Here is a 27,077-nt window from a genome sequence, read left to right as displayed (position 1 = left end):
CAATTGGAGGTAACAGAGAAGAAGCACAATGGTGATTGGGCAGTGGGGATTTCATATGCAGATAGGGAGCAGGAGGCTGTGATGGTTAAGGTCAGTTGGAATGCTACTGTTACTGGTTGGAAGATGTGCTGGTTGGAAGATCTATCTATCCATATGATTATCCATGGCTAACCACTTGCATGGCAGCTCTTGCGAGAAGCACCATGGTCAATGAGCAGTGGAGATACCACATGCAGATAGAGAGGAGGAGCCTGTGAGGGGGGAAACACCATGGCGATTGGGCAGTGGGGATTCCATATGCAGATAGGGAGGAGGAGCCTGTGGCACCATAGTGATTGAGTAGTGGGGATTCGATATGCAGATAGGGAGGAGGAGGCTGAGGTCAGTTGGAATGCAACTGTTACTGGTCGGAAGATATTCTTGATTGGAGAGGAGAGGAATCTATATATATAAAAGGATAGTGGGCAGGGTCGTTAGGGAGGAAAGAGCCAATTCAGGAGAAGGAGGCTACTGTTGTGTGAATTAGATGAGGAAACAAGCTGAACAAGATCTGTTAACTCAGGAAGGGGTCGGGGAGAAGGGAGAGGAAGAAAGAAAGAGGGGAAGGAAGTGGAAAAGAGAAAAAGGGAGAGAGAAGGAAGGGAGGGGAAGAGAGAAAGAAGGCAGGGTGAGGAATGGGCCCAAGCCTGTCAGTGGCCTGAGGAGAATGAGTGGCCATGGCGGTGCCTATTGGCAGCAAGGAAGGGCCCAGTCAACCACTGCTGCTGCTTGGGGCTACCAAGGCCATTAGCGGAGACAGGCAGGAAGGCAAGGGCCAGGCCCGGGCCTGTTAGAGGCCTGAAGAGTATGAGCGGGTGGCAGCAGGGAAGAAGGACCTGGTCAACCGCTGCTGCTGCTGCTCCTGTGGGGAGGAGCAGAAGCGGGCCTCGGGTGAGGATGGGGAGGTCTCTGGGGACAGAGGGCTGCAACTTGGCCAATAGGTGCCAGCAACGCTTCAGCCGCGACCAAGAGGGGTGAGGGGGGTGGAGTAAAGGGATGGAGGACTAACCAAGGGGGTGAGGGGTATGGAAGAAACCAGATGGAAGAGGAGGAGCAGGAGTGTAGATCAGGTGAGAGTGGAGAGATCTCGGAGGGGAGGGGAGGGCTGTATGCAGAAGGTGAGGGGAACAATCAAGTAGTAGTGTGCAGATGCTCTGCGTGGGTTAAGCTAGTATATATCTTATATATATTTAATTCTCTAAGACGTACCCATGGCTAATCCCATGTGTTGCAGCTCTCGGGAGAGTTCAGAAAGCTGCTGGATAGCCACGGGGACAGGAAACAGCCATGGTGGCTGGTGGAGGCAGCCTTTCGGTGGAGCTGCACTGGCGGTACAAGGAGGTGAAGCAGCGCCAGTGAGTAAAGCTGTGCCTGCAGGAGGAGGAGGCCGGCCACAGTGGGAAGAGGAGGCCGGTGGGCAAAGCCGCACTGGTGGGAGGAGGTGGCCGGCAGAGGCGGCTGGCCAGCCAATGGAAGGAGGTGGCTGGCGGGCGGGTGGGAGAGCAAGCGCCAGCAGGTGGCCAGCAAGAAAACAATGGCCACAGGCGATGAGGAATACAAGCAGAAAAAAAGCGGGATGCACGCCGAATCAACAGGAAAAACAGAAAAGGAACCATGCAAACCTTCTGTTTCTACATTTTGCACGGTTCCTTTTCTGTTTTTCCAGCAGGAAAACAATGGCAACAGCGAGCAGGAGAAAATGGCTGGGCCATACTAGAGGCACAGATGCTCTGCGGCCAGCCCAGCTTGTGTGTGTGTGTGTGTGTGTGTGTGCGCGCGCACACACACACACACACACACACATATATATATATGGCATACCCATCTCTAATCCCATGTGTGGCAGGCAAACTGCTGGGAGGGGAAGAGTAAAGCAGTGGCAGAGAAGCTAAGATGCAGGCCAACGGGCAGGGAGAGGAAAGCAGCGGCCGGGGTTGGGGGAGGAAAATGCTGTGACCAGAGGAGGGAAAAGTATGTGGCGGCTGGCAGGGGGGAGAAGAAAGCAGGGGGCAAAGAAGAAAGTGGGGGCGGGGGGAGAATGCTGAGAAGAGAACTAGAGGCACAGATGCTCTGTGCCCGGCCCAGCTAGTATGTATTTACAAGGAGAGGGGTTGTGAGGGAGGAAAGAGCCTATTCAGTAGAAGGAGGCTGCTACTGTACAAATTAGATGAGGAAACAAGATGAAAAAGATCTGTTAAATCAGGGAGGGAGCGAGCGAGCGAGCGAGGGGAACAAGCAACCATGGTGGTGGCAGCGGCAGCGAGCAAGGGCCCAGTCAATCGCTGCTGCTTCTGCTGTGGGGAGGAGCAAGAGTGGGGCTAGGCTGAGGGTGGGGAAGTCTCTGCGGTTAGGGGGCTGCAGCTTGGCCAATCGGCACTGGCAATGCTGCAGCTTCAACTAAGAGGGGTGAGGTGGATGGAGCTACAGGATGCAGGAGCAACCAAGAAGGACTAGGGAGTGAAGGGGATGGAACCAACAAGATGGAGGAGGAGGAGCAGGAGCACTGCTCAGGTGAGGGGGGAGAGATCTCTGACACGAGGTGACTGTGTTGTGGGGTGAGGGGAGAAATCAAGTACTTTTGCGCTGATGCTCTGCACGGGTTAAGCTACTAACACACTATTTGTCCATTGTGCATAAAAGTACATTAGTTTATCCTAGTTTGCATGAATATTGCCTATAACAGAGACCAGTCTTGTGAGAAAAAGATTGCCTTTAACAAATAAATAGCGCAGTGAAAAAGCCAATATATTTGAAAAATAGCGCAGTGAAAAAGTCAAAGTATATATAATATAAACTAGGCATAATCTAGTATAGTTTGGCAGATTTATATTGTGTTGACATCAAAATGGGACTTTAAAACACTTTGTACACCAGATTACAGTTTAATTAACATTCAAAAATCTACTTCTAATATAAAAGTAGTCCAGCAGTCAAGAAATATGCCACAGACTAGCACTTGGTAGGGTTGCAATGAAGGCCTTGGAAAGGATATTTAGATGCCGTGACGTGTCTACACCTACAAAGATTAGAATCGTTTGGACCATGGTTTTTCCCATAACACTCTATGGATGCAAAAGCTGGACTTTGAAGAAGCAAGATAGAAAAAGCATTGACGCTTTTGAACTTTGGTGCTGGAGAAGACTCTTGAGGATACCATGGACAGTCAGGAAAACAAACAAATGGATCACAGAACAGATCAAGTCAGAATTTTCACTCGAGGCACAAATGACCTGGCTCAAACTATCATACTTCGGAGACATTATGCGAAGATCCAGATCCCTTGAGAAGTCTATAATGCTGGGAAAAATTGAAGGGAAGAGAAGAAGAGGACGACCAGCAGCAAGGTGGATGGACTTGATTACCAAAAACTGTCAAGCCAACTATAAACTTCATTAGCCAAAAGCTGGCTATGAAGTTCATTAGTCTCTGACTGGCAAAAACTGAATTAATTGTTCCTTGTTGCAGCTGTTATGTTGCCCCCCCCCTTTTCCCCACCTACTGCTTACTTCATAGGAAAGGAATTTAAGCATTGCTGAGATATTTGATTTGTGTAAGCAACTGAGGATGGTGCATTGACATTGAAACCAGTTTTGTTTTAACTTGTAACATCTGGTGGGTAGTACTTTATCTTTTGTGTAATAAAGAGGACTTGGTGGTTTGGGGAGGGGGGTAAACCTGTTTCATTCTTCTTTTTTACAATTAGCTAAATGCTTTCTGCCCATACTTGCAATCTCTTTTTAAAAATAGATTTAGTTGAGCTGGATTATTTTATAATATTTATAGACAAGAGGGACTGTGTGCTAGTGTCAGGGAGAGGGGGCTAGAAAACTGACAATGACTTGACGAACTGGGTAGGGAAAGACTAAATTCATATAGAGGCTGTGCAATGAGGAGCCCTACCCAAGTTAGGGCGGCCCTACCTCGATAGGCCTGCTCATGTGCAATGCCAGGATTGAACCCAATCCTGGCGCTGCCTCCCCCACAAGCCCAGGTTTTTTACCTGGGCTTTCACCTAGGTTAAAAGGCACGAGAGCACCCTTTAACCCAAGCTTGGGGTCATCTCAGGCTGCTTATCATGCTGTGCATTGTGGGATTCCTGAAGGCTGGGACAATGCCTCCAGAGATCCACGCGCTGCATGGAGCAAAGCAGATCATGTGGGCACATATCAGTGCTCCAAAGATAACATCAACAGTCATCTGGGCGAAGGTAGGTCCATCCCTGCCTTTTCCCCACCCCCCACCCCACCCTCCTCACCCCTAGTTTGACCCTGTGTATAGGCTTATATTGATTTGAGCTAAGCGTGTGGCTGCAGATCTTTCGTTAATTTATTTAATATGCCATAGTTCAGAAGGCCCCAGTCGGAAAACTGCTTTTAAAATTCCAAGAATTCAGGTGGTGGATGAGAAATGATAACAACTTCAAATGGATACAGTACTAGGGATGTGCGAAATGTTTCGGATACGAAATGTTTTGTACCCAAAACAGCCTGTTTCGGGTGTTTTGTAGACAAAACAAAACACCAATTTTCCAGATCCAAAAGTTTTGTATACAAAACAAAATGTCCCTGTTTCGGCTACAAAACGTTTTGTTGTTTCGGACCTCCATTTTGTGGTGATCTCTGAGTCAGTCTCCATTTTGTGTTTGACATCTCTTTGAATTTCCCACCCTTCCAGCCTTCTGATCAGTGACCTAAATCATGGGCTGACCTGCTGACAATTCCCTCCTTGTTCCCCATTGGCTCTTTTGCTTCTTGCCACTCTTTACTGACCCCACATTGGCCAGGGTAAGGGTTGCTAACCTATGGGGTGCTGGGTTCTGCTGTTTCTGTGGTGTTCTGAGTGTAGATTCTCTGGTAGCATATGAGAGTGGATTCTTGTTTTTCACTGAAGATCTCATATGCTACCAGAGAATCTACAATGAACACCTCAGAAACAACGAAACCCAGTACCCCACAGGCTTGTGGGGGTGGGGGTGGTTGGCACCCTATGTGCACTACATAACCCCTCTCTCTGGGCAACCCCAGTGCCCCCCAAGTGGAATTATGGGGCTGCTGAAACCTCCATTATTCCCCATGGGAGAAATCTTAAAGACACGTAAACTTCAACAAATCACAAAAGATCAGCCCTTTGCCCAGTTCCTTTGAAATAACTCTGGAAGTTTCCTTGCCCCCATTGGGCACTACCACCCACCACACTCTGCTCTGGGTCATCCCTTTCCCCTTGATTTGAAGTGATACATTTGCTGGAATCCCCATTATTCCCTATGGGAAAATTCTTAAAGATGTGTAAACTTAAAAACATTTCACAAAAAAATCAGCCTTTTGCCTAATTCCTTTGAAATTTGGGTGGTAGCTTCCACCCATTGGACACTACCACCACCACCCACTCTTTTTGCCATGGGACCCTTTTTAAAAATCCAAATCGATTCAGATTCGGAAAATTTGGCTACAAAACAAAACAGAGCTGATTTGGATTCAGAAAATTTGGGTACAAAACAAAACGGGGATGTTTCGATTCGGATACAAATCCAAAATGCACACCCCTATACAGTACCACAACCCTTTTAATCTAATTTTCCAAATAAAGACACAAAAGTGACTTTTTAAAAAGTGATATTTTTTTCGCCACCACAAGAAATATTCTACAAAGCTTAGAAGAGCTGCAGTGATACTTTGGAGGAACTAAGCTACTCAGTCAGAACCATATGCCTGGGGCAACATCTTGAAAATGAGTGGCTGTCTAAATTTACTAAAGAAAGTCCTATTGGAATTTAGGAGTCTTTGAGAATAACTCTTGAGTAGTACAGTTGAGTAATTTAGTCACAATGTCCGCCAGTCTGTAGCAGAGTTGGAACCAAAAATTTTCCAAACTGAATTCTGAAAGAGAATTTCAGGGTTCCTTCCATGGGCAGACACAAAGAACATTCTTGGACTGTTCTTCACAACCCTTTGTAATGGTCTATTAGCTTGATGATATATTTCTTCTCTGATTAACTTAACAACCTTTCTCATGAAGGAAATCTCTTAAAGGACAATTAAATTATAAACTTATTAACTAAAGATGGCATAAAAATAAATGTCTTGTGTAAGATACAAAAAAGGGAATAATTGAATTTGAATAAACACACACACACATACCCCTAGAGCTTAAGAGCAAGTTCAGTTTCATATATCTCACTAATGCAGTACTTTACATACATTTTACTTCTAATGACTGTCATCTGTCATAGTAATTAGGTTAGGAATAATTAGGTTGGAAGATTTTACCAAATAAATATGCTTTTCACATGACCGTGCTTGTGGGTGTTTGGGCAGAAGGGTGGGGGGCAGGCAGGGTTCAACCCACCTTCCTCCAGATGATCATCTTCTGTTTGTTCAACACGTGAACTGTGCACCCACACAACCTGCACTGCTAGGAGTAGCCCAAGATCTACAGAGGCCAGGACTCATTTTCCTGGCTTCCAGATGTCCCACAAGGCACTGCATGATGAGTGTGGTGCCTTGAGAGATTCTGCCATCAGACAGGCACAATAGACACCCATCTCAATGTTTCCTCAGGCAGCTGAGTTAAGGGAACGCTTGCTTCCTTAACCTCGGCTAAAAGCCAGGTGTGTGGGACCATGGTTAGGCCCAGCAGGAGCGCTGGAATACATGCGGGTCCTGGCACTCCATACAAGCAGCCTAGCCCAGGTTAGGCTGCCTTAGCCTGAGCTAGGCTCTTTGTGAGAACAGCCTGAACGAGCAAGATCTTAATTCACAAAAGCAAGCATATATTTCTATGTGGACTCAAGAGAGTTACATTTGAACGACTTTTTCTCCTTTTCTCCGGCCTTTGTTGTCTATAATGGGTTGCCTAATAGAACAGATACATCAGATTGTATTAATATTAAAGCACCAACACTGTGCTAGACGATATGTATTGTTATTAAATTACACAACCCTTTGTGGAATTTCAATGCAAAATCCAAGGCTTGCAGGAACTTTCATTTCTGCTTTCAGATGCTGTGACTACAATAATTATGAAAGTTGATAGCTGAGCTCTACATCAGATTTCACTATTGCAGCGAATACAAAAAAGGTTATTCTGAAATTATATTTCTTATTATTAGAGCTGGAAACATGTTACTTATCTTTCTATCTATCTTCTTTTTTCTTTTCACTGTTAAAAAGAATTATGGTGATGGAGCAATGTGCAGATGAGCAGGCACTGCAGGCATTACAAGTAAGCATACACAGGCCATACATAGGCACTAGATCACAGCAACATTCATCCCACAACAGCAGAATCCCTGGAATCCCAAAACTTCTCCTTCTCCTAACAATCTCTTAAACAGCGGCCAACATCCAAAGTAGTCTACTGTGGACGCGCTTAACATGAGCCTGGCCACACATTGCTGTAGAGGTGGGAGGGAAATGAGGATCACCGCTGTATTTTTCTATATCAAAACATAACCTTACCATTAGACTCATATTTTGTTAATACAATCTTGTTGTAGCCCTGCTCCCACCACCATACTCTTTCTGCACTGGGGACTAGAGTTCATATAGTACATTCCACACATTTGGCGTTAGCCATCTCTGCAAAGAAGCAGCTCACAGTTCAGCTTCTTGCACTGGCAATAATCACTGCAAAGAGGGGAAGCCATCCCTTTGAAGCATTCGAGTGGCAAATGCTGCTTTATTTATAGTACTGCACTCTAAAAACAGTAGCAAGCACTGAAGCTCTCATTTTATTTTATCAGGAACAAAAATCCTTTAAAAATGATGTTCTAGTAACTTAAAAGTTAAAACTGGGTTTCCTCACACTTCTGTGTACTGAACAAAACAGTGCAAAAGAAAATGAGGATACAGCTTTCAAGAATTATTGTTTTGTTCTGTAACTAGTAAGGGTTCATAAGGCTTACAGTGAATGATAATTACATAGAAGAAGGTTTAGGAGTGGAGGGACTGTAATATGATGGCTGTTATTCTCCAGGAGTTTTGGATAGGCTGACAAAATGATTCCAAAATACCTAAGAAACAGGCAGGGAATGACATTCCATAGGATTCCCCTAAATTCTGGTGTGCTGCTTCCCTACCACCGCCAGACTAAAAGCAGGTCTTGTATCTCCAGACCTCAAGACATCATCAAGACATCATCAGCAACTTATGATTATTATATTATCATTATTATTTTATTATTTATTTATTTATTTACACAGACAGGTGTTATTGACTGGTTTGTTTTATCCAGACATCGAGTCCTTCCCAAGGACCTGAGATAGCTGAATTTTATTATCAGTGTTGTTTCTGTTATTATAGATATCGTCGCAGAATATAGGCTGTTCCCATTAAAGTTGGTTTTTGTAATTGGCTGATGGTGATTTCTGGGGCCCCTATGGTGTTGAGGTGCTCTTCAAGTTGTTGTGGAATTGCACCCAGGGAGCCAGTTACCACTGGGATTATTTTGGTCTTTTTCTGCCACAGCCTTTCAATTTCAATTTGTAGATCTTTGTATTTTGTGATTTTTTTTTCTATTTCTTTTTCTTCTATTCTGCTACCCCCTGGTATTGCTATGTTGATTATTTTAACTTGTTTTTCTTTCTTCTCGACTACAGTTATATCTGGTGTATTGTGTGGCAGATGTTTGTCTGATTGTGGTCGGAAGTCCCATAATATTTTTGCATCTTCCTTTTTCTACAACTTTTTCAAGTTTATGGTCCCACCAATGTTTGGCTACAGGTAGCTTGTATTTTTTGCAGATGTTCCAGTGTATCATCCCTGCTACCGTGTCATGCCTTTGTTTGTAGTCAGTCTGTGCAATCTTTTTACAACAGCTTATTAGGTGGTCCACGGTTTCATCGGCTTCTTTACAATGGCGGCACTTGCTGTTTGTTGTTGACTCTTCTATAGGGGTGTGCACGGAACTGGTCCGGCACTGGGGTGGGGGGTTCCAATTTAAAAAGGGGGAGCTTTACTCACCCCTTCCAGTTAAAAAGCGTATTTCTTGTAGTAATTGGGCGGCAGGGTGCCGCCCGCTTCAATCTCCGAGTCTGGCCGCGGGCTCCTCCTTGGTAGGCATAATCGGGCGGTAGGATCGCTCCAAGTCCCTGCCGCCCGCCCTCTTCATGCTAAGCAAGCCCCCCCCCCGTCGGCTGGCGGCCGCCCCCTGTGCATATTAGGGGGTTCCCCCCTCCCCTCCGCCCCCTTCTTGCCAAATATCCCCCCCTCCATTACAGGAGGACGGCAGGAGAACTCCCTGCCATCCCCCTTCTCCTTTTCCGGCTGGGCTGCAAATGGTTCCTAGGAAGCCTTTCGCGCGCCTTGCCGGCTGGGCTGCAAATGGCTCCTAGGAAGCCTTTCGCACACGCGCGCGAAAGGCTTCCTAGGAACCATTTGCAGCCCTGCCGGAAAAGGAGAAGGGGGACGGCAGGGAGTTCTCCTGCCGTCCTCCTGTAATGGAGGGGGGGGATATTTGGCAAGAAGGGGGCGGAGGGGAGGGGGGAACCCCCTAATATGCACAGGGGGCGGCCGCCAGCCGACGGGGGGGGCTTGCTTAGCATGAAGAGGGCGGGCGGCAGGGACTTGGAGCGATCCTACCGCCCGATTATGCCTACCAAGGAGGAGCCCGCGGCCAGACTCGGAGATTGAAGCGGGCGGCACCCTGCCGCCCAATTACTACAAGAAATACAGTTTTTTACTGGAAGGGGTGAGTAAAGCCCCCCCTGTTTTGAGTGTAACCCCCCACCCGAACCAAAACCACCCCGTGACCGGACCGGTCTGGAGGCCTTTAGAATGGCCTCCGAACCGATCCGTGCACATGACTACTCTTCTACTTTTGCTCTTATTGCATTTGTTCTTAGTGCCTGTTCTTGTGCAGCCAATATTAAACCCTCTGTTTCTTTCTTCAAGTTGCCATTCTTAAGCCATTGCCAGGTCTTGGTGATGTCTGATATTCCACTTATATTGTGCAAATATTGACCATGCAGTGGCTTATTTCTCCATTTTTATGCTCGGTTCTTGACTTCTTCTTTTTTGTAGACCATTTGAAGTGCATCTTCTTCACTGTCCTTGATATATTCATCAAGGCCTCTTTTCTCCTCCTCTACTGTTTGATGGGCTTGCAGAATTCCTCTTCCACCTGAGCTGCGAGGGAGGTATGGCCTATCTACATCACTGCGGGGGTGCAGAGCATGATTGATGGTCATGATTTTCCTGGTCTTACAATCTAGTGTCTCTAGCTCTGCCTTGGTCCAGTCTGTTATTCCTTCAGTGTATCTGATAAAAGGTGTAGCCCAGGTGTTTATGGCTTGTATGGTGTTCCCACCTTTGAGTTTGGACTTGAGGATTTTTCTAACTCTCCTGATGTATTCACTTCCAATTTTTCTTTTAACTTCAGTGTGTGCGATGATATCCGCCTGGAGAATGCCCAAGTATTTGTAAGGTTCTTTCTCTTCCAGGTTCTTGATCTTGCTTCCATTGGGCAGTTCTATTCCTTCTGTTTTTCTTATTATTCCTCTGTTCATAATTAATGCAGCACACTTGTCTAGTCCAAACTCCATTGCTATATAGCTACTGAAAATACGGACAGTGTTTAGCAGTGATTCGATTTCTGACTTCGACTTTCCATACAACTTCAGATTGTCTATGTGCAGCAGATGGTTTATTTTACTTGATGTTTTAGATGTTTGGTATCCGAGGCCTGTTTTGTTTAGTATTTGTGAAAGTGGAGTAATGGAGATTACAAACAACAGAGGGGATAGTGAGTCCCCTTGGAAAATGCCTCTTCTAATACTAACCTGTCCAAGTGTCTCACCATTTATTGTTAACTGTGTACTCCACATGCTCATTGCTTATTTTATAAATATCTGAATGTTTTTGCTGACACTAGTTGTTTCTAAACATTTTAGTATCAATGTGTGAGGCAATGAGTCGAAGGCTTTCTTGTAGTCAATCCATGCAACACTTAGATTGGTTTTGCTTCTCTTGCAATTTTCTAAAATCATTTTGTCAATCAGCAGCTGGTCTTTTGTGCCTCTGGTGTTTGGACAATTTCCTTTCTGTTTAACTGGAAGCTGTTTGTTAGTTAATAAGTGTTGCATCACTTCATCTGCTATTCTTCCAGTTAATAATTTGAACATGGTTGGCAGGCAGCTTATTGGTCTATAATTACTTGGAACCGCACCTTTTGCTGGGTCTTTCATGATGAGATGAGTTTTCCAAGTTGTTAGCCATTGTTCAATATCACCTCCTTGCAAAAAGTGATTGAATTGTTTTGATAGTTGTTTATGAAGGCTTGTTAGGTGTTTAAGCCAAAAGCCATGCAGTTCATCGTCACCTGGTGCAGTCCAATTTTTAATTTTCTTTGCTCTTTCACTTATTAATTCTGGTGTTATTATTAGATCTTGCATTTGTTGGTTTCACTTTTTGACCTCTTTCATCCAGTCTGCTTTTTTATTATAATCTATTGAATTGTCCCATAATTTCCCCCAGAATTGCACTGTTTCTTCTTTATTTGGTGTTCCTATGTTTCTTGCAGTTTCTCCTTCTATGCTTTGGTAGAAACGTCTCTGATTTGACTGGAATTGGAGATTCTGCCTGTGTTGTGTAATTCTAGCTTCGTATCTGCTAATCTTTTTTGACACTGCTGTTATTTGCTGTTTTATTATTTCCAGGACTTCTCTAATTTTCCTTGAATCTAGGTTGTATTTTTGGATCAGATACTGTTTGGTGTTTTCATTCTTCAGCAGTTTCTTGTTTCATATCTTTCAATTTACTATCATCTGATCTAAGCCTGGCGATTTTATTTTCTAATCTAATCTTCCATTTAGGTGATGTACTACTTTCTTTTTTGACAGGTCCACTGATCTTATATCCAAGCTCTTGTGTTGTTATTGTTGCTGCACTGTACATTAGTTGGTTTGTTTCTTGCAAATTATTGTTTGTTATTTCTGCAAGTGCAGCACTGACATCTTTTAATGCCTGAGCAAATTGTTTTTTGGCAACTGTTTTTAGAGCTGGAAGTCGAACCCTGGTGGTTATTGGTTCATGTGCTCAGTTATTTTTTGCTTTAGTTCTTCTTGCTTTTCTGTTATTTTTTTCTGTTAAATGACTGGAGTTTTTTTTTTTTTTTGTTAAATGACATTCAGGTTTTTGAAGTGAAGGCAAAGGGGAGGTTGCCTGGTTTTGATTTTGAAACAGTTCAGCAACAGTGGCATCCTCGATTTCCAACACCTCCTCCACCTGTGCCTGAGCAACTGCTTCAGTTGTTGGTAATTCTTCTTCCATATCTTGAGCCTGTGTTGCTCTTTGCAGTTCTTCCAGCTCAACTTCTGTGAATACTTTATTTCTTATTAGGAATCTTCTCTGGTCTGCTAGCCTTTGTTCTGTTGTTTCTGTATCTGGATGCTTCTCTTTCCAAATTTGGTACATTCTTTTAAAATAACTTCTTCTAGTTGAACTAGACTTGGAATAGCAGATCATTATTTCCTTGTTGGCATCTTTCGTATATTTTTTCCAGTTAAGCGGTTTTGCAGTCTCCAGCCCTGGTTGCTCAACTGAAGATCCTGAGTCCTGTAGCCCACTTGCCACCAGATGTCCAGGGACTCCAGCACCTGGCATGGTCCTCGTTGACCCGGGCGACGACCGATCCAGTATAGATTTATTAAAATTACATCTCACTGTTTTGTTGATGGGAGAGGCACTCTTTGTCTGGCTCCTCTGGTGAGACCTGTCCAGTATGGTTGGACCTCTGGCATAGCTCTCACCTTCCTCAGAGCACGCAAGCCCCACAACCACGCCAAGGTAGTGCCTCACTGGGGGATGATGATGATGATGATGATGATGATGATGATGATGATGATGATGATGATTAAATTTATATACCACTTTTCCAGAAATGGCTCAGGGTGGTTTACACCAAAACATCCATTACTGCTGTCGTGAGTAGCTGCTGTGCTTATCTTGTATACATGTAAGCTTTACATTGTCACAACTGAAGGGTAGATTTCTTACAAGAAATAACAACTTTAAATTCAACACATTGAGCTACATATACCTCTTCATCCAGTATAATGATTTTGTTTGTTTGTTTGTTTGTTTGTTTAAAGATTTAATATACTGCCCAATCCACAGACTCAGAGGAGAGTCTCAGAGACTCAGACTCAGTACAAGGCAAGAACAGCATCCGAGATATATATATATATATATATATATATATATATATATATATATATATCCTCTATAATAAAAGCCTTGGGTGTGCACCTGTGTCTCTGTGCCCGTGTCTTCCTTGGCCATTCTGGGCATGTGCGGAGCGCATGCCCAGAACATCTGAGGAAGATATGGCCGCAGGCACCAGGCGGCGATGTTGAGGAGAGCGGCGGGCCGAGAACGGCCTACGGGGAGGGCAGATGCGGCAGTGCCGGATCCAGTCCAGCTGCAGGGAGAGGAGAGGCGGCGGCGGGTCTGGCCCGCCCGCCGAAAAGAACAGGGGTGGCGGCGGCGCGTCTGGCCCGGCCGCAAGGAGAGCAGAGGTGGCGTGCCCAGCTTCTCTGCAGTTCCTTGAGGCTTCTCCGCAAGCTCGGCCCCAGGGCGCCGGCGCGGCTGCTGCGTCCCGCCCCAACCCATGGCCGGTGTGTGGGGCGCGCCTGGGCAGGAGCAGTGAGGGAAAGTCCCCAGAGGAGAAGCCGCAGCAGCTGCTGCTGCCGACAGAATGGGTACAGTGCTGTTTCTGTCGCCCGGTGCGCTGGAGAAAAGCGGCGACGTCCTGCCGCCTCCTCCTCTCTAACTGGCAAGGCCTGAGGCGTTGGCAAGGCCTGAGAAGGGAGCGCGGGCGGCTTCCGACGGGGTCTGCTCTGTGCTGCGAGCCGGGGACTCCCCCTCGCCGCTGTCTGTGGGTGGGAAAGAAGCAGCTAGGCCACGGTTCTGAGGCAGGCTCCGCCGGAGGAACTGTCCCCTTTAGGGACTGCGACCCCTTTCCTGTTAGGGAACCACTCTGGGGCGAGGAGACCCTCTGGTGGGTGTGGGTAGGAGCAGCATCCCTTGCTCCCATTCCAGGTCCCTCCTTCCGGGCTGGCTTAATTTAGTGCCCCCACCCCATATGTACTAGATGGTGTGCTTCCATTGAAAGAGGAGTGGGGCAGGGGGGGGAGGGGGAGGGGCCAGAGGGAGTGGGGGGGCAGGGGGAGGGGGGGCAAGAGGGAGTGGGGGAGTGGAGGGGTAAGAGGGAGTGGGGGAGGGGAAAGGGCAAGAGGGAGTTGGTGGGGGAGGGACAAGAGGGAGTGGGTCAGGCGGAGGGGGGAGGGCAAGAGGGAGTGGGGCAGGGGGAGGGGAAGGGGAAGGGCAAGAGGGAGTGGGGCAGGGGAGGGGGAAGGGAAGGGCAAGAGGGAGTGGGGAAGGGGAGGGGGAAGGGAAGGGCAAGAGGGAGTGGGGAAGGGGGAGGGGGAAGGGCAAGAGAGTGGGGCGGGAGGGAGGGAGGGAGAGTGGGGCAGTACTCTCAGAAAAGGAAATACAGATCTGACAAACGTATCTACACAACCCTACTAGCGCCCGTTATTTTAACGGGCTTAAAATTACTAGTATATATATTTCGAGAGAGAGAGAGAGATTTAAAGGGCAAACTCCTGGTGGAAAAGAAAGGTCTTCAATAAGATCTTAAAGGCTGAAAGGGAGGAGGCAGTCAGAATTGGGCGGCTGGGGAGGGAGAAAATTCCAAAGTGAAGGGGCAGTAACAGAGAAATCCCTTCCACGGGCCCTAGTACTATGGACATCTCTGAGACCAGGGACTGAAAGAAGGGCAACCTGAGAAGATCTCACAGGATGGGACAGAACTGGCCAGGAGAGGCAGTCCTGAAGGTAAGCATGGAAATTATTTTACACAGAAGCATAATCCCAGCTGGAAGAACGATGGAAATGACTGGAACATATCGATTAGCAAAATAACAATTCGTATTTCTCTTAACTCAGTCCCATGACTGCAGTCATTATTGGTCCAAACAACATGTTATAAAGATTATCACACTGACTTCTCACAGGCTAGTTACAGGGGGATGGGTGAATTTGCTCAGACCTCCTGCTAAGTGAACAAAGAGGCACTTTTAAAGGTGGTAGTTCTTGTTGGGATTTACTACAGACATTGTCTCAGTTCTATTTATGGGGCATGCTGGACTATATTTGAATGTAGCTATGTACTGGTTTGGAAGTAGAGTCTGGGGGGAGGAGTCCCCTTTGCTTCCAAAGGTAATAAAAAGTGCTGGAGGGGTGAGAGAGAGGTACCTTTAAAACTGAAAGTGCTCACCGACAGGCCTGCATGGCACCCCCCAACCCTCTCAGGTGTGGAGGCCATTTGCATGGTCAGGGTATTGCTGATCATGCTGCTAATGGCTCACAGCATGCTCAGAGGCCATTTGCGGCATGGTCAGCAACATTCTGGCCACACAATCGCCTCCGTGCATGTGCAGAGGCCATTTGTGTGTGGCCGCCACTGCTGAGAGGGTGGGGGGGAACATCACACACGGCCAATAAGTGCCGTCTCTCAATTTTAAAGGCACTTCTCTCACCACTACACCCCACACTGCCTTTTAAGGCCTTTGGAAGCAAAGAGGAATCCTCACCAGATTCCCCTTTACAGGCACTCGGACTGGTGAACCAGTCCAATTTAATGTTGCAAAGGAGATTTGTGATGGCGACAATAATATATGCTTCAAAACATTAACTTCTCAGTTGCCTCCAAAATGAATTCATAAGTTCACAAACTAGTAGCTCCCACAGTAAATGGGAAACAACAGATTATGGCAAAACACAGTTGGTTTGGGGCTATTATTTCTTGTAAGAAATCTTCCTCTGCACTTAGATGACACTATAGTGTTGACACTTTTTAAACTGTGATACTTTTTAGCTGCCCTCATTACTTCCAGATCAGCTTACAACTTGGATAGATAAACCAGAGCCTACAGGTGCCAGAAGCACACATTAGAATTACAATACAATACTTGCAAATTATTGATAGAATTTCATTGATCCTATTTGATAGCAAGATAAGCACAAGGCTGATTATCCAAAAAGATATACAAACGATATAACATTCCATTTTTATAATAAGCATCTCTACATGAACAAATTTCATATATAACCCATAAATAATCAAGAATAGATCTTAGTTGACTTATTTAAAAACAAAAAAAAGTCTGTGTCTCATGAGGAAATCCCAAAACATAATCAAGCAAAGGAATTCAGCTTTTTCATTTTAAAATGTAATACTCAACATGCATACTGTGAATCGGATAACTTCAGTTTAATAACCCTTCAGCGAATTATGTACTTGAATTGAAAGTTTCCCCTTCTGCAGCATTAGAAGGTATGCCAGGTTAGAGGGAGAAAAATCTGACAGTGCTCATAAAACATAATTAAATAGCATTCAATGAATCATGCTGTAAAATACTAATAAAACTAAGCAGTCAGACACACTGACAAGTCAATAAAATACAGAATTATTTAGAGTAAAGGAAAGAAGGATTTGAAATGCTAGCAGTGAAATTTAATGCTAAAGAATGCTATTTGCTTACCTGGCTTGCTGTAGAGATTCCAAGTTAACTATAAAAGTGTCTAAAATAGTGATAGAGCACTTTGGAATCTGAAGGAAGAGGACAACAACAAAGACCAATATTCTTGTAATGATTGTATCCGCACAACTCCTTAATATTTTCTCTAGTATGATATTGCCAGTGCCTTTGTAATATTTTAAAATAGTGTTTATACCACCAGTGTAATGCAGAAGGTGATAGCAGTTAAAAATATGGAGAAGCAAACCAAGAAATTGTCCAAAAGAACTTATGCCTTATATATATTGCTGCTTCCTGTGAATAGTGAACTCAGAACAGCTTTTACAGGATAATTTTCCTTTGAAGGAGAAAGTACTGGAGGTACTTGTGAAGGTTGTTCACATGGCCATTTTCAACAGGGCTGGGGAGGGCTGGGGGAAGGCAGGACACACCCTACTTTCCCACACATGATCCTCACTACTCCAGGATTGCTCATGCTGCACGCTCACATGACCGGCACATGAGCAATGCCGGAGCAGTGAGGGAGAGGAGGGAAAGCAGGTGGCCTCCTCCTGCACCCTACAATGCACCACACACAAGAAGCTTCTTCTGCCCAGCTCTATAGAACCCTGGGCTGCTAGATGCTCTTATTTCAGTAGGGAGCATATTCCAAAGCCCTGGGGTAGCCACAGAGAAAGCCTGGTCGTGGGTTGCCACCAAACCAGCCGGTGGCATCCATAACTGGACCTCTCCAGAAGATCATAACAGGTGGCAGGTTTTATGACAAAGGAGGTACTCTCTTAAACAGACTGGACCTAAGCTGTTAAGGGCATTATAGGTAATAACTAGCACTTTGTATTTCACCCAGAAACATATCAGCAGCCAGGACAGTTCTGTCAAAACTGGTGTTATGTGGGCCCTTTGTGTTGTCCCAGAGACCAATCTGGCTGCTGCATTCTGTACCAATTGTAGTTTCTGGACTACATAAAAAGGCAGCCCCATGTAGAGTGCATTACAGTAGTCAAGCCTGGAGGTTACCAGCATATTTACCACTGTTTAAAGGTCATTCACTTCTAGAAATGGACATCGCTGATGTATCAGCTGAAGATGTTAAAAAGTGCTCCTGGCCATCACTTCAACCTGAGAAACCAGGGAGATCTTTGGGTCCAGGCGCACTCCCAAGCAACATGCTTGATCTTTCAGGGGGAGTGTAATCCCGTCCAGAACAGGCATATATAAACCATCCCTTGGGTCCTGTCCTCCCACAGTCAGTACCTCCATCTTATTTGGATTCTTCAGTTTATCCCTCATCCAGCTCATTATTGTCTCCAGGCAGGCATTTAGGGAAGATATGCCATTTCCTGATGAGGTCGGCATGGAAAATTAGATCTGGGTGTCATCAGCATATTGATAACACCCAGCACCAAACCTCCTGGTGATCTCTCCCAGCAGTTTCATGTAGATGTTAAAGAGCATTGGAGACAGTATGGAGCCTTGTGGAACTCCACACTTCAGTTCTTGCTTAGCAGAACAACAGTCTCCAAGTGACACCATCTGCCAGAGAGGTAGGAGCAGAACTACTGTAAAACAGTGCCATCAAACCGCACCTCCCGTAGGTGGTCCAGAAGGATACCATAGTCGAGGGTATTGAAAGCCACCAAAAGATCCAAAAAGAGCCCATCCAGAGCCGCTGCTTTTAAGCCCATCCAGAGCCACTGCTCAGGTTGAAATACACTTATGCTTACACCCGACTTTTGATTCAAGGATTAACCCCAACCACAATTTCATTCTCATTTTCGTTCTTCACTGAACCCAGGCCACAGAAAGCGGTCAGTCTCAGCTTAGTCATGAACCCTACGCCTAAGCAGCAGACAAAATGAAGGCTGAGCTGTGTGTAGCACCGATATTTAAAAGGCCAATAAAGGCCAAGGATATTAAAAAGGCCAATAAATGTGCAACTTTGCATCATACTGCACCATGACTCAAAAGCTGAGAGGGCCAAGGCACAAGCAATGATGTGTAGCAGTCAAAGAGGTCATTCACACAATCAAAAACTGTGTTCCAGCCAGGTTTGGGAGCTGTGTGTACTCCCAATTTTTGATTGTGTGGAAGCAAGGTTAAAGGAAAACCTGGGTAGAAGTGATTGTGTGGAAGCAAGGTAGGAGAAAATGCTACCCAGGTTTTCCTCTAACCTTGCTTCCACACAATCACTTCTACCCAGGTTTTTCTGTACACACAGCTCCCAAACCTGGTTGGAACACAGTTTTCTATTGTGTGAATGACCTCAAAGAAAGCTAAACACACGCACAGGGGTGGGGTGGGGGTGCCATTTAAACGGTGTCAAAATAACAGCTGTGCGACATTCTCCCCTGCTGCCTCTTTGCTTGAATGCACAAGGCATCAGTAAGGGGAACATAATTGGGAGGAATTACCTCTGAAAGGGGTGTGTGTGAACCCCATCCATCTTTTGGGAGTGGGGTCAAAATTCACTAGCCTGGGGTGAAGTTCTTCCTGCAGGCTGCCAGCTAATATGTCTTCCTGAATTCTCCTGTGATACTACATGATGACAGAGCATCACCCTGTTCTGGGTTTTTGGGGTGGTTTTTTAAAAAAAAATGGCACTATGATTCTCAGCCATTTTGTTTGCTCCCACTGCAGCACAGCATGGTGGGAAAGGTTAATTGCCCAGGTGCTTAGGCCATGTGGACACATTGCAGCACAGCATCAGAATACAGGAAAATAGCCCTGGGTTGCCTAGGCAACTGGGGGCCATTTTCAAAGATAGTTCCCCTCTCATGTGATTAAAAGGGGGGACATGCCAAGAGCACACCCTTCATGATATCTTTTGTGGATGTTCTAATGCCCTCTTGGTGAATCCCTTTACTGCATGTGAGGGGTTCATCCAAATTGCCACTCAACATACAACCCAAATATAAATTAAAAGTAGTATTTGGGTAATGCCATGAGGGCCAGTTCAGATTACATCTCCCCCTCATACAAACACACACACACACACACACACACACACACACACACACACACACACTAAAGGGATATGCCAGAAGAGTGTCAGAACATCTGCAAAAGACGGGTATGCTAGTGGTGCATCATCTCTTAATTGCATGGGGGCGGGGAGTATATAATCAGACACAGTCTATTGTAACCAACTGCCTATACTATCGTGCTGTCCTTCAATACAGTGGTGGACTATGTGGGAGAGAGGAGCTGGGTAAGGAGATGGGAACATCCTTCCCCTGTTGACTATGACAGTTTAACTGGAAAAGGACAAGAGAATGATAGGAAACATTTGATAGATATGATTCAAATACCACACATATTTTATCTCTTTTGTATTGATGACTTTACATGTTAATGGGCTTCACACAATTCCCATCTTACTACCACTCCCCCTCAAAAGCGGGTCCAACTTTTGTTTAGAAATAAGGTGGCCTGTTTCAAATCAACACTACTTTAGAGACAGCCAATGCCTGGGGGAGGGGGGTAGGTATCCTCACCAGCCTGAGCCAGTACTACTCCTTGCATACTTAATGTGTAAAGCAACATTCATTTTCACAGGAGCTAAAAGTCAACTTAAGTGACGCAGCGGGGAAATGCTTGACTAACAAGCAGAAGGTTGCTGGTTCAAATCCCTGCTGGTATGTTTCCCAGACTATGGGAAACACCTATAACAGGCAGCAGCAATATAGGAAGATGCTGAAAGGCAGCATCTCAGACTGCGTGGAAGGAGGCAATGGTAAACCCCTTCTGTATTCTACCAAAGAAAACCACAGGGCTCTGTGGGCACCAGGAGTAGAAATCAACTTGATGGCACACTTTACCTAAAAACTTAGTTAATACACTGGTGTCAGGTAAAGCATCTTTCTCCAGTTTGAACTCTCCACAAGATTAAAAGCCTAACACGCAAACTTGGTTAACAGTTCAAACAAATAGATGAGACACCAAGGAAAGTAGGAGGCATTTGTCCACTAACAGAAGTTCATTTACATTTGACAAACAGCTTTCTTATTTCCCAAATGAGTTATTACCCAGATGAAAGGCAGGTTGGTAATTAATTTGAATTCACATTAGCTAGGGCTATTCAACGAATACAGCAAGATTGGGAAAAAAATTGCTGTTATTTGTCTCAAAGAAGCAGGACAAACCTTAATCTCTGCTTTCATTTTATGGTTATTTGGTTTCACTATTTACACACACACACACGCACACACAACCTGCCAACTGAATATCACACATAATGTTTCTGATGACAAGTGCATGAAAAGCTTATGCTACAATAAATTGGATGGTCTTTCAGGTGTCTCAGAACTCTGCTTTTACATTCAGAAAAATCAATCACCTTAAAGTTATTGTATCATGACAACAAATGTACATGAGAAGAACCAATCTACATCCTCTCTCTACTGCAGAAAAGGAATGGCCAGATTGTATCAGCAAGGACTACTTACGTATGCATGTATGCACATAAGCCATGATAGTTCACACAAAATATGGTGTACACATTGATGGAACAGACATACCGGGATTGTGTGTGAAACTGCCAATACTCAGCTGAAATGCAATCCATTCCCCATTGATTATAATGGAATAGGACAGCTATATCATCTGCATACATGCTCTAGTCAGTTCACCTTGAGTTATAACTGCCGCTGGTGTTTAGAATGAATGGAAAATGGAAAGAATCAAGCAACTAATTTTATTGGAAGGACTCCACTTTTTCAACTTTCTATGAAACACAGCTTCTCCAGGCTTTGTTTCTCCAGGAAGCACTAAACTTACTTACTGCACAAAGCACCTTTTTTTTTTTTTTACAAGATTACACATGCCTTGCTGAGATAAATCATCCTTAACAGGTTATCCTTAAATTTATCAGCTGCATTCTACATCTCAGTAAAGTAAATAGCAACACTTCCTTTGATTTAGTGAGATGCAGACGTACCTATTGCTCCTTACAGAGCTAATCTTGGGATGCTTTGCACTGGCTTAACAAGATTCATTACTACAGAGTTGTGCATATAACCGAATATCAGTGATGTTTGAAAATGTTGTCCTTTCTTCTCCTTACCAGGTAGAATCATGATAATAATATTAGAGCCCCCATTCCACAAACCTGCGTTCTCTAATGCATGATTTTTCACCATTCATTTCACTTGCAAAGATTGAAACTGAGCATTTCAATAGGTTTCAGAGTGATTGTTTATTGTGTTGAATTAGACCATTGCATGAAATTTCAAACATCATACACAAACAATAACTCATTAAAAGCTTCAGGATTCCATAATGATGGATGCCAGGACGCCTGCTGTTTACATAAAAGGAAGCCAATCTCTCTTCACCTAAGGGTTATAGCAGTGCAAGATGAAAAACATTGTTCTTGTCTTGCTGCCAGCTATTGTTGTTTTTTTTTTAAGTCTTATTTGTAGTGAATATGTAAAAGAGTTTTAATATTCAATGTGGCATTGCTAACAGTGTATTTAAAATCAATTTAACAAAGAATTTACATTTAAATATAGCATTAAGGTTGTGTCAAAAATGCCAAAGCAAGATTAATCATTAATGTTGTTTTGTTGCTTTCTCATTGAACAGCTCAAGGAATCTGAAGATCACACTATGCCAAGTCCTGAACATACACACAACACTATGAACAAACTTGGACCTGAACAAGAGTCCTACATGCATGCTAACAGAGCATCTTCATTCATTTAAATGGATGAATTGTCAAAATTTTGCAATCCTATGGATGTGCTAATGCCAGGTCCAAGGGATATTTATCCCACAGAAGGGACAGAGTAAGGAAGAACCATCACATAGATACTGTTAATTATGAAGAAACAACCAAGGCATCCTAGTAGTTCAGTTTGCAGAGAGTAGGGGATCTGAGTCAATAGTCCTCCTTCTGGACAGAGACTGTGAGAGAAGAATGCATAGGGTATGTGGACATAGTGTGAAACCTTGGGTAGATGAGCCTGTGGTTAATCTGTGGACCTGGGAATCATCCCGCAGACAATCGTCCAACTGCAGTTTCACAACCTCTGGCTTCTGGGCAGAGGGACCCCTCCCTTTTCCTGGTCTGCCAAGGCTGCATCCCAGCAAGCTCCCTACTGCTCACATCGCCAGATTGCGGGCAAGGCATCAGGACATACATAGAGTGGCAACCGTTGGCCATGTGTGGTGTAGTGGTTAGAGTGCTGGACTAGGACCGGGAGACCCGAGTTCAAATCCCCATTCAGCCATGATACTAGCTGGGTGACTCTGGGCCAGTCATTTCTCTCTCAGCCTAACCTACTTCACAGGGTTGTTGTGAAGAGAAACTTGAGTATGTAGTACACTGCTCTGGGCTCCGTGGAGAAAGAGCGGGTTATAAATGTAAATAAAAATAAAAATAAAATAAAAAAGGAACTTTGAGTGGGCATGCCCAGTGTGATCGTGCCTTTTAGGCATTGATCACCTGCCCACAGCAGAGAAAATATATTTTAATCCTTTCCTCACACCACTTGTACCACTACCCTTGCAAGAGCCCTGCAGCAATACAATCTCGCACAAACACATGTATTGGGGGATGGAGAGGGGCACTAGTGTTCTGTTACTCCATGAAGGGATCATGATCTTAGAGAGCGCCTTCTTTTACATGATCCCCACTGCACGTTAAGGTCATCTGGGGAGGTCCGTCTCCAGTTACCACCAGTTGGTTTGGTGGCGACTCAGAGGCGGGCCTTCTCTATAGCTACTCCTGGGCTGTGGAATGCACTCCCAGCAGAAATTCGTAATCTTAATTCTTTACTGACTTTCAAGAGAGCCCTTAAAACTCATCTGTTTGGCCTGGCCTTTTGGGGTTTTTAATTAGTTTTAATTGTTTTAATGGTAGCCTGGTTTTCAGGGTTTTAATTGTTTTGATAGTTTAATTGTTTTTTAAGATGTTTTTAAATTGGTGTTTATATTTGTATTTCTGTTTTAATTGTTTTTAATGATTTCTGTTTTTTAATTGTAAACCATCCTGAGCCAGCTCGGAAGGGCAGTATAAAAATCAAATAAATAAATAAATAATGACTTCCTAAGGGGGGATAACTATATGAGGGCAGGCAAAGGATCCTGAGGTTTAGTCCACTGTGACGAAAGGATTATATTGGACTCCTAGACCTGGGGCCAGGCAGTCCAAGAAGCCCCAACACACTCCTGCTCCCATGTCAGCCTGCCGGCTGAGGATTAGTCCTCTCATGAGAGGGCCAGTCCACTGGGGAAAACCAGAGGCACCATGTGCTTCAGGTCTCCACTGGACAGTACTCTCATGAGGCCAGCTATCCAACTATAAGGGCCCCTGCTGATGTGGGGCTCCCAGTATCTCTGGCTAATAATAGAACTCTTACTCCATACCTTCCCATCGCCACTCAACCCTTCCAGACCTCCAAGCAGTTTGTTCTGCTCCATATGTCCAAGTAGTTTCCGGTGGGTATTGTTGGGAAAGACAGCGGATGGATACCATGTCCGCAGCCGGATGGGCTGGGCTGGGACTGGTGTTGTGGTATATGTAAGTTGGATACCTGGGGGATCCCAGGGCAGGACACCCATGGATTTCAGTGATCACTGGCAAACCAGGTGGCCATGCAGGGTGGGCAGGCAGGCAGGCAGGCAAGCAGGAAGGAAGGAAGGAAGGAAGGAAGGAAGGAAGGAAGGAAATGTGTTACAGGGAGACCAGACTGTCAGAGGGGGAGCTTGGACTGCTTTTCAGAAGTCACAGGGACCAGGAAAGGTGTTGCTGGGGTACCCTTCCCTGGAGCTTGCGTGGATCTAGCAACCGGGCTGGGCAGCAACAGCTAGAGTCGTCAGCTGTCCCGTACTGCACGGGATGTCCCTACTTCCTGCGGAAAAATGCTCGTCCCGTTCAGGACTCAACTTCTCACACTTTTTGACCTTTTCAATCTTTTTTTAAAAAAAAATTAAAAGCCACCGCTAAGCACCAATGGAGCGGAGACAGCATCAAGAGCTCTCCCACCTCCCAAACTATGTGAAATGAATGGCTCTGGCCAGGACAGGGGCAGGCTTACACGCGGAGGGCACTCTGGCAATAGGTGGACTGCAGATGAATTGAAGGGAAGGCACTGCCATTGACTGCAGGTGGAATTGAGAGAAGATGGTGAAAGAGTCCTTTGCTCAGCCCCTCCTTCCCAAATGAGGCAGACGGGACGATTTCAGGCTTTAAAAGTAATTTTTTAAAAGCCCCACCCTTAGGTGGCCATGCCCTCCACCCCCCTCTTGGAGTCCCCGTCCTGATTTCAGCCAACGCAATGTTGGCAACCCTAGCAACAGCCCTCCGGCCCACATGTGTGTCTCTATGGCCAGGCACTCTCATGAAAGAGTGCGCCTTGGGAGAAGGGAGCATGCTTCTATTGCATATGATGTTGTCACACTGAGCTCTCAAGTCCATCCCTGTTTCCCTTTGGAAGGTTCTGCTTATGAGTTATGGCTGAGACTGCATGCTTGAACCCTAGGAGAAGGGGCTGATCCCTCCTTCCCCTACAAACTGGTACAAAAAGTAGAACAGAATCACTGATAAAATCCAGGGTATATTCTTTTAACCCAAAGTTTTGTCTTATCCCATTGATGGTAGACTTTCTTTTACCAACCGTCTGGGGTACCTCCAAGCCATAGGGGGTGGGGGGAGACAAGGCTGAGCATCTAGATACGTGTGTGTGTGTGTGTGTGTGTGTGTGTGTGTGTGTGTGTGCGCGCGCGTGCGCAGAGTTAAGGGCACCCCTCTATGAAGTTGGAGGGAGCAGCACTGTCCACAGGAACCTTAAAAATGCAGACACTATCCAGGTATCCAACAACAATGCAAATATTGATATACCGCTTTCCAACAAAAGTTTACAAAGCGGTTTACATAGAGAAATAATAAATAAATAAGATGGATCCCTGTCCCCAAAGGGCTCACAATCTAAAAAGAAACAGAATGCATATCAGCAACAGTCACTAGAGGTACTGTTCTGGGGGTGGATAGGGCCAGGGAAATCCATGCCCTGCTGCCCAACCAGACAGCACACACAACACCTTTGAAAGGATGCCTTGCTGGGCAGCTGCACTAGATCATATGTGTTTATTAATGAAAGGGCTCCTTGCACATGTGCCCTTTCACCTTTCCCTGCTAGAAGCTGTCAAAACATTTTGTATGGTAATTGCAAGTAAACATCCTGCATGCTGAGCAAACATACCAAGCCGTTGCAGGTTTCTCAAGAAATCCAATCAAATGGACTGAGACAGACACCAGATTTGTGGGGCTACGTGTTGTCTCTTTCTCAATATGACTGGACAACAGGAAGGTTTCCACAGCCAGGGTTTCCACCAGTTTATGCACAGGGTCGGCACATTGGTGTTTCTGCCAAGCGATGTGGTTGTGGCATCACTCCCTTGGCATGTGTGCCCTTTGTGGGGAAACAACCGAGTTGCTCAGTTTCTGGTGTTACTGGGGCTTCATGTGCACAGATCTCTGCAGTCCTGAATTGCTGACGACCTCTCTTGCTGTGCCTGTCTTGACATCCCATACCTTTTGTGTGGATGGACAATGTGAGGACTATGAAAAGCACTGGGCTTTCCCCAAATCAGGCTGCATGACAAATAAAATGGTGGGGGGTAGAAGAGCTGAGTACCACCTTTATAGTTTTTCTAAATGAAACTTTAAAAAAAATATTTCAGCATTCCTCATAGGAAAGATTCCTAACCCATCTATCACTTTGTCTTTTTCTGCTACCCCTTGTCCTAGTTTTACAATATCAATTTTGAGATAAGACAGTGTTCTAAATGTGACCATAGCATAGCAAAAATAGAAAGATGTTTGCATTTGGCCTGACTGCAATGGAAGCATTTTGTCTGATTGGTTTTACTATTACTTCATTATTCAAATGGATGGTGTTTTGTTTTTTGTGTGCCTGTATGTTTTGTAATGTGTCCCTGACCTTCAGGATATATATATGTATTATATACTGATAATGTATAAAATAAAAGCAATAAGTAAAAATGCATCCATCATCTGACAGTTGTGTTCTGGAAGAAAATATGCACTATCTCAAAACATTTAATGATTTAAGCAAATGGAGCTAGTGTGAGGAATAACAACTGCTGAAGAGTGTAATTTGAACAGAAAAATCAGTTATTTTGATATATTTTTAATGTGCTTAATGTTCTGAATGAAACTGGTTTTAATGTGGTTATTGGATTTTTTCATACATTTATTTCTATTGTTGTATATATTTACTGTACATTGAGTTGCAATGCATATATGAAAGAGAAAAAAATGCCAATTCTGTCTCCGGATGTAATTTATTTAATTCAGCTGTGCAAAAAGAGCTGCTTATGCTGTATCTCAATAAAGAGATCCAGAATCCTAATGCACTGAGTTACATTTCACAGTTCTACCAAATTATTGAATAGACTGGAACAGTTGTACATATACAGCAACAACTGATGCTTCTTTAGCTACATATAGCTTTCCCCACAGAAAAAAACCTGT

The 27,077-nt window shown here is 44.8% G+C and overlaps 1 long non-coding RNA gene across 1 annotated transcript; it reads left to right on the top strand.

Annotated features, from left to right (window-relative positions):
* The first annotated feature begins 381 nt into the window (after nucleotides 1–381).
* LOC128350687 (uncharacterized) lies at nucleotides 382–26,863 on the top strand. Its single transcript, XR_008319391.1, has 3 exons — nucleotides 382–1,394; nucleotides 7,038–7,116; nucleotides 22,163–26,863. It is a non-coding gene; the product is annotated as an uncharacterized LOC128350687 (long non-coding RNA).
* Nucleotides 26,864–27,077: the final 214 nt, after the last annotated feature.

This window comes from Hemicordylus capensis, chromosome 3 (genome assembly GCF_027244095.1).
Source record: "Hemicordylus capensis ecotype Gifberg chromosome 3, rHemCap1.1.pri, whole genome shotgun sequence".
Classification (NCBI taxonomy): domain Eukaryota; kingdom Metazoa; phylum Chordata; class Lepidosauria; order Squamata; family Cordylidae; genus Hemicordylus; species Hemicordylus capensis.
Note: the sequence above shows the minus strand (reverse complement) of the source record. Positions and strands in the feature narration are given on the sequence as shown.